The sequence below is a fragment of the Elephantulus edwardii genome, unplaced genomic scaffold, assembly GCF_000299155.1.
Source record: "Elephantulus edwardii isolate Elephantulus edwardi_28Jun2011 unplaced genomic scaffold, EleEdw1.0 scaffold00309, whole genome shotgun sequence".
In the NCBI taxonomy this organism is placed as follows: Eukaryota; Metazoa; Chordata; class Mammalia; order Macroscelidea; family Macroscelididae; genus Elephantulus; species Elephantulus edwardii.
This window is the reverse complement of record NW_006400059.1, coordinates 1,796,893-1,808,107: the sequence shown is the minus strand read 5'-3', so window position 1 is coordinate 1,808,107 and position 11,215 is coordinate 1,796,893.

Below are 11,215 nucleotides of genomic sequence, written 5' to 3'. Positions count from 1 at the left end.
ATTTGATTGTGCTAATGCAAAATCTATACTTGGACCAAGAGGCAGTCATCAGAACAGAGCAAGGAGACATTACATGGTTCAGAAGGGCAGAAGGGGATCCATCAGGGATGTATTCTGCCTCCATACCATTTCAATCCGTATGCAGAACAGATCATCTGAGATGCTGGGCTGTATGAGGAGGAATGTGGCATCAGGATTGGTGGAAGAATCATCAACAACCTGTGTTATGTAGATGACAAAACCCTGTTTGCTGAAACTGAGGAGGCCCTGAAGTGCTTGCTGCAGAAGGTCAAGGACTGCAGCCTTCAATATGGATTGAAGCTCAACATCAAGAAAACAAATACTCTCACCACTGGACCAAGCAGCAGCATCAGTATGGATGGTGAAGAGATTGGGATATTTAAGTTTTAGTTTACTTGGTTCCACAGTCAACACACAGCCGCCAGGAAATCAAGAGACGAAATGCATTGGGAAAGTCAGCTGTGTGGGACCTCTCAAGAGTACTGAAGAGCAATGACGTTAGACTGGAGACTAAGGTGCACCTGATCCAGGCTAGAGTCTTCGCAATTACGTACTATTCATCAGAGAGTTGGACAGTGACTAGGGATGATAGAAGAATTGACGTCTTTGAGGTGTGGTGCTGGAAAAGAGTGTTGAATATACCATGTACTTAGGAGAACAAATAGGTTTGTCCTGGAGAGGGTGAAGCTAGCCTACTCCTTGGAATCAAGGATTCTGAAGCTTCATCTGCATGTTGCAAGGAGGGACTGGTCCTTGGAGAGGGACATTGTGTTTGGGAGAGTGGAGGAGTGGTGCAGGAGAGGAAGACCCTCGATGAGATGGACTGATTCTGTGAGTGGAGTGGTGGGAATGAGTGTATTTGAGACAGCGAGGTTGGCACAGGATAGAACAGCGCTTAGGACTCTTGTACATAGGGTCGCTATGAGTCCCAAGCGACTCGATGGCACATAACAACAGCAACAACACCATAATTCCATTCTCTAATACTGGCTTTTCCCAGTAACCTCCTCTAATGCCATCAGCATCTTTTCATTGTATGCAAACAAGTCTCAAACAAGAGCTCTCTGGTGCTGGCAGGGCATATTAATGGCAAAGTGAGCCTACATTTGCAGCCCGTTCACCAACAGCTGTGCTGGCCTCCTATGTATTCCTGCTGGAAATCTGATGACATCCTGTTTGACATGTCAGTGAAAACACTCCTTGTTATGTTCATCTCAGCATTGTTTATAATAGTGAAACATCTTGGGAATGAGCCAAATGTCAACACTGGGAGATTATTAAATAAACTATGGTGCCATCCTGACAATAGACAAACATGTATTCATTAAAAATAACTTTGAGGAAGAATATTAATAGACATGGAAAACTGGATGAATATAGAGCTAACATTTAAAGACGCCTCACAAAGCACCAAGGTGTTAACAGATGTTCTCTCAGTACTAGGATTCTGGGTCATCATTATATTCTTCTGATTTGGCAGTATTTTGTGTGACAGCATGTAGTATTAAATAAAAGTTACTTATTAAAGTTGTTTAGTAACATAGACTGAATTGTGTTCCCCCAAAATACAAGAGCCACCTTGTCAAGGTCTTGATTCTCAGTGTTGACAATTAATATAATTATGTAACCATCTACCATGATGTAATGTGATACAATATGATGTTATGCGATCTGCCCGGGTCTGATATAAATAGATTAGGGTAGGATCCAGTCATAATCCTGATCTCTTGTAAAGGGAGTTTTCTGAGAATAGATCCTCTATCGTCCTTTGTGCTACAAAAGATTAAAAAGAACTGAGGAGAGAGTGAGACCTGTTGTTGTTATGTGCCGTCGAGTCGCTTGGGACTCATAGTGACCCTGTGTACAACAGCCCTAAACCCTGCTCTATCCTGTGCCAATCGCACTGCCTCCGACACACCCATCCCAATTACCCCAGTCACTGAATCAATCCACCTCATAGAGGGCCTTCCCCTCCTGCACTGTCCCTCCACCCTCTCAAGCATGATGTCCTTCCCCAAAGACCGGTGTCTCCTTACAACACATCCAAAGTATGTCAGACTCAGAATCCTTGCCTCCAAGGAGCCACCCAGTTTAACCCTCTCCAGGATGAATCTGTTTGTTTTCCTAGCAGTCCATGGTACCCTCAATACTCTTCTCCAGCACCACAGCTCAAAGGCATCAATTCTCCTTCTATCCTCCTTAGACACTGTCCAACTCTCTGATCCATAACAAGTAATTTCAAAGACCATGGCCTGTATCAGAAGCACCTTAGTCTCCAGAAAGACACCATTAGTCTTCAGTACTTTGGAGAGGTCCCTAACAGCAGACTTTCCCACGGCAATACGTCTTTTAATTTCCTGGCTACTGGTGCCAAGACTGTTGACTGTGGAGCCAAGCAAACTAAAGCTGTGAACAATCTCGTTCTCTTCACCATCCATCCTGATGCTGCCAATTAGTCCAGTGATGAGAATCTTTGTCTTCTTGACATTGAGCCTCAATCCCATAAAAAAAGATCAGGGAGTGGAATGTGGCTTTGGACTCAGGGTCCTGGAGCTGAGAAACTCCTAGCACGAGTGGAAGATCTGTGAGGATCTCTATGGAATGCTGAGCCCACAGATACGTGACAGAGACAAGGGCTTGCCTCATAAAATGTGAGGTTTTCTCACTTCTAGAAAGTCTTCCTTTCTAGCCTCCTAAACTTTGAGAGAAGGTATTCCTGCTTGTTAAAGCCATTCACTGGTGGTATTGTTGTTTTAGCAGCTTTGTCACTGCTATTTTTCATTGTTGTTATGTATTGTTGAGTTGTAACTGACCCATAGCTGACCTTCATCAGGTTTTCAGAAGCAGCAAATTATATGAGAGGAGGTTGCTTAACTTTGTCCCATGGAGCAACTGGTGGATTTGAATCACACTAGATAACTAAACACTCAGCTTTAGCCTGTTAAACCCTTTCATAACAAATCATGCCCATAAGGTGCAGAAATGCTAAAGCAGTGATTTCACTTGCAAAAGTGAGGTAGGTGGTACCACTCAGGCCAGCCTGCTTTCTCTTGCTCATCTTACTCTGTCATCCTTTGGAGTGACAGTGTAGATTGGCTTATATCCAAGAATATGGATTGCTCTCTATAGTGCTAAACAGCATATAATTTCTTGCCTTGAATACTGTTTCTTGCCTCCTCAGCTCTGTTGTTTCCATTCCCTCTCTCAGAGAGCCCTCAGGCACAGCTCGGCATCTGTGCTGGGCAGGATAATGGCTCTCAAAGAGTCCATGTTCCAATCCCAGGAATCTGTGCATATGCTGTGTGACATACCAAAAGAGACTTTGCCAATGTCATTTAAGATTGCTGTTTTTGTATACCACTGAGTTGGGACTGATGTTATTATAAATAATAACATTCAATATCTGTGAGTGAAATCTAAGAATTATAGTACCAGCAAATTACGACTGCAAATTGTATGTAAGACATATTGTTGTTGCTGTTGTTGTGTACTAAGAAGTCAGAACTGACCGTAGCTGACCCTCTAGTGGGTTTTCAGTGATAGTAAATTGCACAGAAAGAGAGTGTTCATTCCTCTCTCATGGAGCAGTTGGTGAATTAGAACTGCGTGCCTTTGGAATTGCAGCATGGTTTCTTACTACTAGGCTGCCAGAGCTCCCTCATTTAGGGTATACCCTTTAAAATAAAGGTATTATCTGGGTCCAGTGTAATCACACAGGCCCTTAAAATCAGAGACCTTTCTCCAGGTGCAGACAGAAGAGTTGGCAGGACTAGACAGTTTGCGTTTGAGAGGGACTTCACCCATCATTTCTTGGATTCACACATGGAAAGATGCTTATCTGTAAAGACAAGAAGTAAAGATCAGCCCCTAGGCGATAAGAAAATGAGAACCTGAGTCCCAGGATGCATTACTGACTTCAGGCAGTAACTTGAACTAATTTGTTAGCAGATCATCCCCAAGGACTCCAGGGAGGAAAACGTAGTCCTATCAACACTTTTATTTTGTGAGTCTAGATGTAGATGGCTCAGCTGAGTCATGCTATTCCTGAGCCTCTGATCTACTCTAACAATAACAAACAAGTGTTTAAACTGCCAAAATCGTGCTATTTTAACAACAACATAAAACTGGTATAAAAATGGTGGGTAGTCCCAAGTTTGGACTATTAGAGTTAAGACAAATCACACGTAGAACTATCTTGGTTCTTTGGGGGTTAGTTTTGTTGGGGGGGGGGTGTCAAAGAAAGAGGGAGAGAGTGGTGTTTCTGTGAGAGAGTGAGTGTGTGAGTGTGTATGTGTGTGTGTGTGTGTGTGTGTGAGAGAGAGAGACAGAGACAACTCGAGAACTCTATTTTATAGCTAGTAATATACCCTATGTGGTAAGGAATTATGCTCCCAAAGCCAAAGTACATGGTTCAAATCCAGCATTTGCTCTATGGGAGAAGGATAAGAAATCAACTCCTATCCAACTTATTGCCTCTGAAAACTGGCTGAAGGGTCAGCTGTGGGTCAGTTCCAATCCAATGGTACAACACAACACCATGCCCTACATACAAAGTTGTAGTCATAATTTGCTGATATTATAATTATAATCAGATTTTACTTGCAGATATTTAATGTTATGATTTATAATGATGTTGTTGTTGTTGATAGTCTTCAAGTCGAGCATGACTCATAGCGACCCTATGAACAAAAGGCCTGAAGCCCCTCTACAATGATCAACATTTATCAAAGTTCATAGAGTTTCTGGAGGCATGTTGTTTAGGAAGTGGATGCCACTCCTGCTTCCAAACCTGTCATAGTATGTTATTGTAGTTATGTGCCATTGAGTTGCCTGCGTTGTATAGTGATCCTATGTACAGCAGCTCTGAACCCGTCCCTGTCCTGAGCCAGTCTCACTGATTCTGACACATCAATCCCCCTTCACCCCAGTTACTGAATTAATCAATCTCATCTGGGGTCTCCCTCTTCTGTGCTGTCTGTCCACCCTTTCAAACATGATGTCCTTTTTCAAGGACCGATCTCTCCTGGCCACGTGCCCAAAGGAAGTGAGGTGAAGTTTCAAAATCCTAGCCTCCAAGGAAAGATTTGGTTTCACTCTCTCCAAGACAGACCTATTCGTTTTCTTAGCATTCCATGGTATGTTTAAGACTCTTCCCCAGCAACACAACTCAAAGACATTTATATCTTCTTCTGTCATCCTTAGTCATTGTCCAACTCCCTGGAGCATAACAAGCAATTGAGAAGACCATGGCCTGGATTAGGTGTACCTTTGTCTCTAAGACTGACATCGTTGCTCTGTGGAACACTGGTGGGCTAATGGTAAGAAGCTGAACCACACTTGCCAAAGGCATGTGGTTTGAATCCCCCAGCTGCTCCATGCGAGAAGGATGGGCAATCTCCTGCTATTATAACCTCTCCTAGCAACACATTCAAACTTCACCATCCTTGCCTCTAAGGAGCGCTCTGACTGCACGTTCTTCAAGACATATCTGCTTGTTCTTTTGGCAGTTCATGACGTTCAGTACTTTTCTCCAACACCACAGTTCAAAGGCATCAATTCTTCTTGGGTCACTCTTATGAGTTGTCTGGCTCTTAGATGGATAATAAGTGGTTGAAAAGACCATGGCTTGAACTGGCTCACTTTAGTCTTCAAACGGACATAATTTCTCTTCAGTATTTTGGAGTATTTCCTGACAGTGGACCAGCCCAAAGTAATATATCTTTAGATCTCCTGACTACTGGTTCCAAGGATGTTCATTGTGGATCAAAGTAAGATTAAATCCTTGGAAGTTTTAATCTTTTCTCCATCTATTGTTTCCTCTGATCCTGATGCCACAATCTTCTTCATAGACTCTGACTGCACAAATCATTTCCTCAGCATAAAGATTGAATATGTATGGAGAACGGATGCAACCCTGACACACATCTTTCCTGATTTTAAACCATGCAAAGTTCCCTTGTTCCATTTGGTCCACAGCTAACTAGGTACAAATTTCGCATGAGTACAATTAAATGTTCTAGTATTCCTAGTCTTTTCAGTGTTAACTGTAGTTTGTTATGATCCACACAGTTAACAAGCCTTTGTACAATCAACAAAACACGTCGTTCAAGGCCCCAGCTTCTCCACCTCTGAAAACCCACTGGAGGGCCAGTATGGGTCAGTTCCAACTCTAAGATACATCGTAACAATTATAAATCTACTTTGAAAAATCAGAAATACAAAACAGAGAATGCAGGAAATACAGCATTACAGCTTAAAATTTTCCAGAATTCAAGACAAATCCTTAAATGAAGAGCAGAGTGGATCCAATTATGAGGAATAAAACGTGAACCTATTCAGCCCATACCTTAAAATATATTACTTTACAGAGGAGAGGCAGCCAGAAAGATATGTATGCTATTCAGAAAATAATAGCATTAGACTGAAAACTTATTTTTGCGAGAGAAAAATGGAGACCAGAAAGAATCAGGGGGAAAAATAATGAGGAAAGCAGTTACCCCATAGAATTCAATGTTCAGCTACATTATCATAGAAGGACAAGGCAAAAACAAAGACATTTTTAGAAAAAGATTGAGCTTACCTCTGACAAACTCTGGCAGGAAACTGCTAACGGATGTATTTCTCATAGAAGGAAATGGAGCCAGAAGGGAAGAATCGAGTACAAGAGCAATGGGGAGAAAAACAAAGGCAAACATGTAAGTGAAACTAAAGATTTGATTTACAAGAGTAACAACAATGAGTAATTAGAATGTTAAAATAAGGTGAACTAAAACAATTGTAATATGGAGTAAGAGAGGAAGTAATCAGAGTTGATATAAAGATTCTTCAACTGATGAGAGGTAACAAAATATTAATTAAAGGTAGACCTTGCTGATTCAATTGTGTGGCTAAAAAATTATGGATTACCTCTAGAAGAATAGAAATAGAGCGCAGAACTTTCAAATCAATAGAGGGCCAAGACAGGAAATAAAGAAAAGGTTAATTAAACCAATAAAAGACTGAAATAATACATGGACCAAGTCACTGGAAAACAGAAAATGAGATAATAGAAATAAATCATGTATTAATCATAGCTAATTAAAAACCATTGTTTTGCTAGTTAAAAGAAGAAGATTGTCAATTTGGATTTAAATACATGTGAAAGTATGCACCATCATACACAGACACCCTCTATGCTACTTATATGAGAACCCACTCTTGTAAACATGATTCACAAGCAGCTGAAAGCAACGACCCAGAAAAGACATACTCAGATATTACAGCCTGTGGTAAGAGCCTTAGAAAGAATCTATCACACATCACAGAAAGAAGCATGTTCGAGGATGTTTACTATATACAGCACAGTGATATTTGTAAGGAGCAAATGGAAACAGCATATGCATCTATTAACATAGGCCAAAAAAATGACACTGAACTCATAGCAACCCTTCATCAGGGCTGCTGGGCTGTAAATCTTCACAACAGGAGATTATACTCATCTTCCTTCTAAGGACCTCCTGGTAGAAAAGAACTGCTAACTTCTCAGCAGCGCAGATTGCTGGTAGCGGAGAATGCTACCAGAATCCCTATCCATTAGCATAGGGATTGATAAAGGAAATTTTGGCAGGTGCATGTAATTAAACATGGAGGGACTGGTCCTTGGAGAGGGACATCATGTTTGGGAGAGTGGAGAGACAGCGCAGGAGAGGAAGACACTCGATGAGGTGGATCAATTCAGTGATTGGGGTGGTGGGAGTAAGTGTGTCAGAGATAGAGAGGTGGGCACAAGATAGAGCGGTTGGCACAAGATAGAGCAGGATTTTTGGCTCTTGTACATAGGTCGTTATGTATCTCAAGAAACTTGACAGCACATAACAACAACAACAAAGCAAATGAGGTCAAACCAAGATGAATCTAAAGCATAACAGTGAATCAAAAGAGAAATCTAATTAGAATGTGATAATAGGATGTCATGAATATAGATATTTATCAAAGGAGCTTTTTTATTGGAGGGTATATGTTACTGTTTTTAGGATGCTGTCGAGTTAATTTTGACTCATCACTGGCTCATGTGACAGTGTAGAGCTGCCCTAGAGTCCTTTTAAAGATTACAGTCCCCTCTGGTGGCCTAGGGGTAAGGAGCCACCCCAAAGCACGTATGCGCTTTGTATCCACCAGTTGTTCTACCTACGAGAGAAAGATGGGCAATATTTAAAGTCTATGAAAGCTGACTGGAGGACGACCTATGAGTTGGTCTGACTCAGCTGTACACAAAAGCAACAACCTACAAGAGCAGATTGCAAGTCTTTCTTACAAAGAGCTCCTGGGTAGATGCAAATCACTGCCATTTCAGTTAGCCAATGTCCTGCCATTCCTCTAGAGTGGTGTGGCTTCCTGGGTCACCTCCCCTCTAATACAAAGGGTGGACCAGTGTTTCCCAGCTTTGGCACTTTTGGTATTTGTGACCTGACAGATCTTTATTACAGGGAGCTGCCTTGACTATTATATGATGCTTTGCAACATCTCAGCTCTCAACTCAGATGAGGCTAATAGCAATCACCTCACCTCTATTACAGCAACCCAATCCTGACTGATGTCCTTACGGGAAACAAAATCACTCTCAACTGAGAACCACTGAGCTAGGATGGTCTCTCCCAGATAAAAAATATTTTGTTTAAATTATACTGTCAGAGTCAGAAAGCGATGCTACAAAGCCAAAAGCGGGTGACTTTTAATCCGCGGTCCTCGGGCCTGTCTTCTATTGTATTTGTTCAGACATTCCTCTAGGTTGTATAGCCCTGGTGTACAAGTTGCCGTACCGTGGTCACTTGTGGTTGCTGTGAAGCTGAACACTGTCACACTGATGTGTCAAATGTATTAATGGTTGGTTACCCAATGCGGACAGAGAGTGGGGTGGAGCTCCCCGATTAAAACAAGTTTGGATGGAGGAGTGGCATCCACTTCCATAATAGCTTGCCTCCGGAAACCCTATGAACCTGGAGAGAGGATGAAAGGCACCCAAGCGTCAGGACTCTCCTTCATAGGGTCGCTATAAGTTGCCTGTGACTTGACGACACTTAACAACAACAACAAACGTACTGTCAGAGTGAGAACTCTGATTTTCTTAGAGCCCAGGAAGCAGTGAATTAGAAGTCAACATCATCAGCAAGGTCAGACCAAACAGCCAGGCTTGCGCGGCTATGCTGAGTGTTCAAAAGTTATCATCTGAGGAAGAGAAGGAGCAGTCAGAAAAGCAGCAGGGACCAATGAGGACACTTTGACCAGGGACCCTCTCTGTGCTATGATAACTGGTCAGGTGGCTACGATCAAGGGTTGAAATCCAGGAGACATTTAGACATTTTCCTAGATCAACCAAACCTATACACTGCATCTCCTTGGGTAGAAGCTCCCCATAGGTCCCCAGTCATTACTTAACAGTAGTGTGGGAATTTCCAGTCATTCAGTACCCAGAGGGCATAGATGCAAGAATATAATGTGGTTTTAATCCACACAAGTAGAAATCAGAATACATCCTATCTTAGGGTGGACTCCTAAGAGGAGAAAATGGAGACAGGATTTGGATGCAGTATTTTGTTGAAGACATGCTTTCAGGACAAAGTAAATGAGGGAAACAGACCAAAAGTAGTGACTAAGGACCCTGATTCAGGCAACCCCATGTCTGTTAGAATAAAATTATGCTCTAACGGCTAAGTTTTCAGAAGATAAGTGCTTGTGAGTGGACTGGAACTTCCACCTTTTTGGTTAGGAGACCAGTGTGTGAAAAATTTGCATCAATCTTCTAGGCAAGAAAGTGGGCTCAGTTAAAGTGTGGTAGTGTCTCTACAGCAGAAATTGCACAACCAGTAAATGCAATGCACTTTGAGGCGAGGGTCCAGTCTTCTGTATCCTATGGCAATCAATGACTGACTTTGAGCTGCCTCAATATAGCTGAGGGATGCTTATCATACATACTTTCGCAGGTGAGATGGTTTCTGTTTTGGCTGAGTGTAATTCTCCAGATAAAGGATAGATATGGGCCATTAGGAGCCAATATTTAAAGTAGTTGACAACTTACAGACTAGCAGAAGGAATTTTCAGTGTCTACTAAAAGAATGTCACTTAGTATAACATCAATTTCTGGGGTCTTATTTTTTGCCAATATTTTTTGATGTAGCTTGAACTTCTTTCCTCATCACCATTGAAGTGATTTCATTGATGATTTCACCGATGATTTAATCTTGCTTGAGTCCACAATTAACCTCCCTAGTACCAGCAGTCAGGAGGTCAGAAAGCATATAACATTGGGAAAGTTTGTTGTCAGGGACCTCACGAAAGTCCTGAAGACCAATAATGTTAATTTTAAAACCAAGGTCCATGCATCTGAGAGCTGGATAATGAATAAAGATGACAGAAGAATTGAAAAAAAGAGAACAAACTAAGGTCTAGAGGATTCAAGCTGTGGTTTTCCCAATCACCTGCTATGCGTTTGAGAGCTGGACAATGGACAAGGATGACAGACGAATCAATGTCTTTGAGTTGTGGTGTTGGAGAAGAGTACAGAATATTGCATGGACTGCCAGAAGAAAAAACAGATATGTCTTGGAGAAAGTTCAACAAGAATGATCTTTGAAGGCAAGCATGATGACGCTTCATCTCACATACTTTGGGGATGTTGTTAGGATAGGCGATTCCTTGGAAAGGGACACTGTGCTTACAAAGCTGGAGGGTCAGTGAAAGAGAGAAAGATCCTGAATGAGCTGGATCAATGCAGTGACTGCAGAAAGGGGCTCCAGTGTGGCAGGGATGATAAGGACGAAGCAAGACAGGACAGGGTTCAGACTGTGGTCAGGATCGCTATCAGTTGTACACAACACCCAGCAACAACAACTACAAGAACACGGTATAAACATATTTGGCCACTAAACATACAAGATGTTCATATGAAGGTTAGAAAATCCATTGAAGAACGCTACATGGTTAACCAACTGGATGAGATCCATATATGTGTCTGTCCCAAAGGAAGATAATCTAGCAGAATGTAGAAATTACTGCTGTTATAAGTAAGCAAAAATGTTATTGATGATAATTTTTAAAAAACTGGAATGCATAGAGTAAAAAATTTTAAAACTAGCACTATTTCAATGAAAGAGCTCACATTTTGTCATTCGGAGATCTGGGGTTAAGCCACAGAGAAACATTTAATTGTGAAACAGCA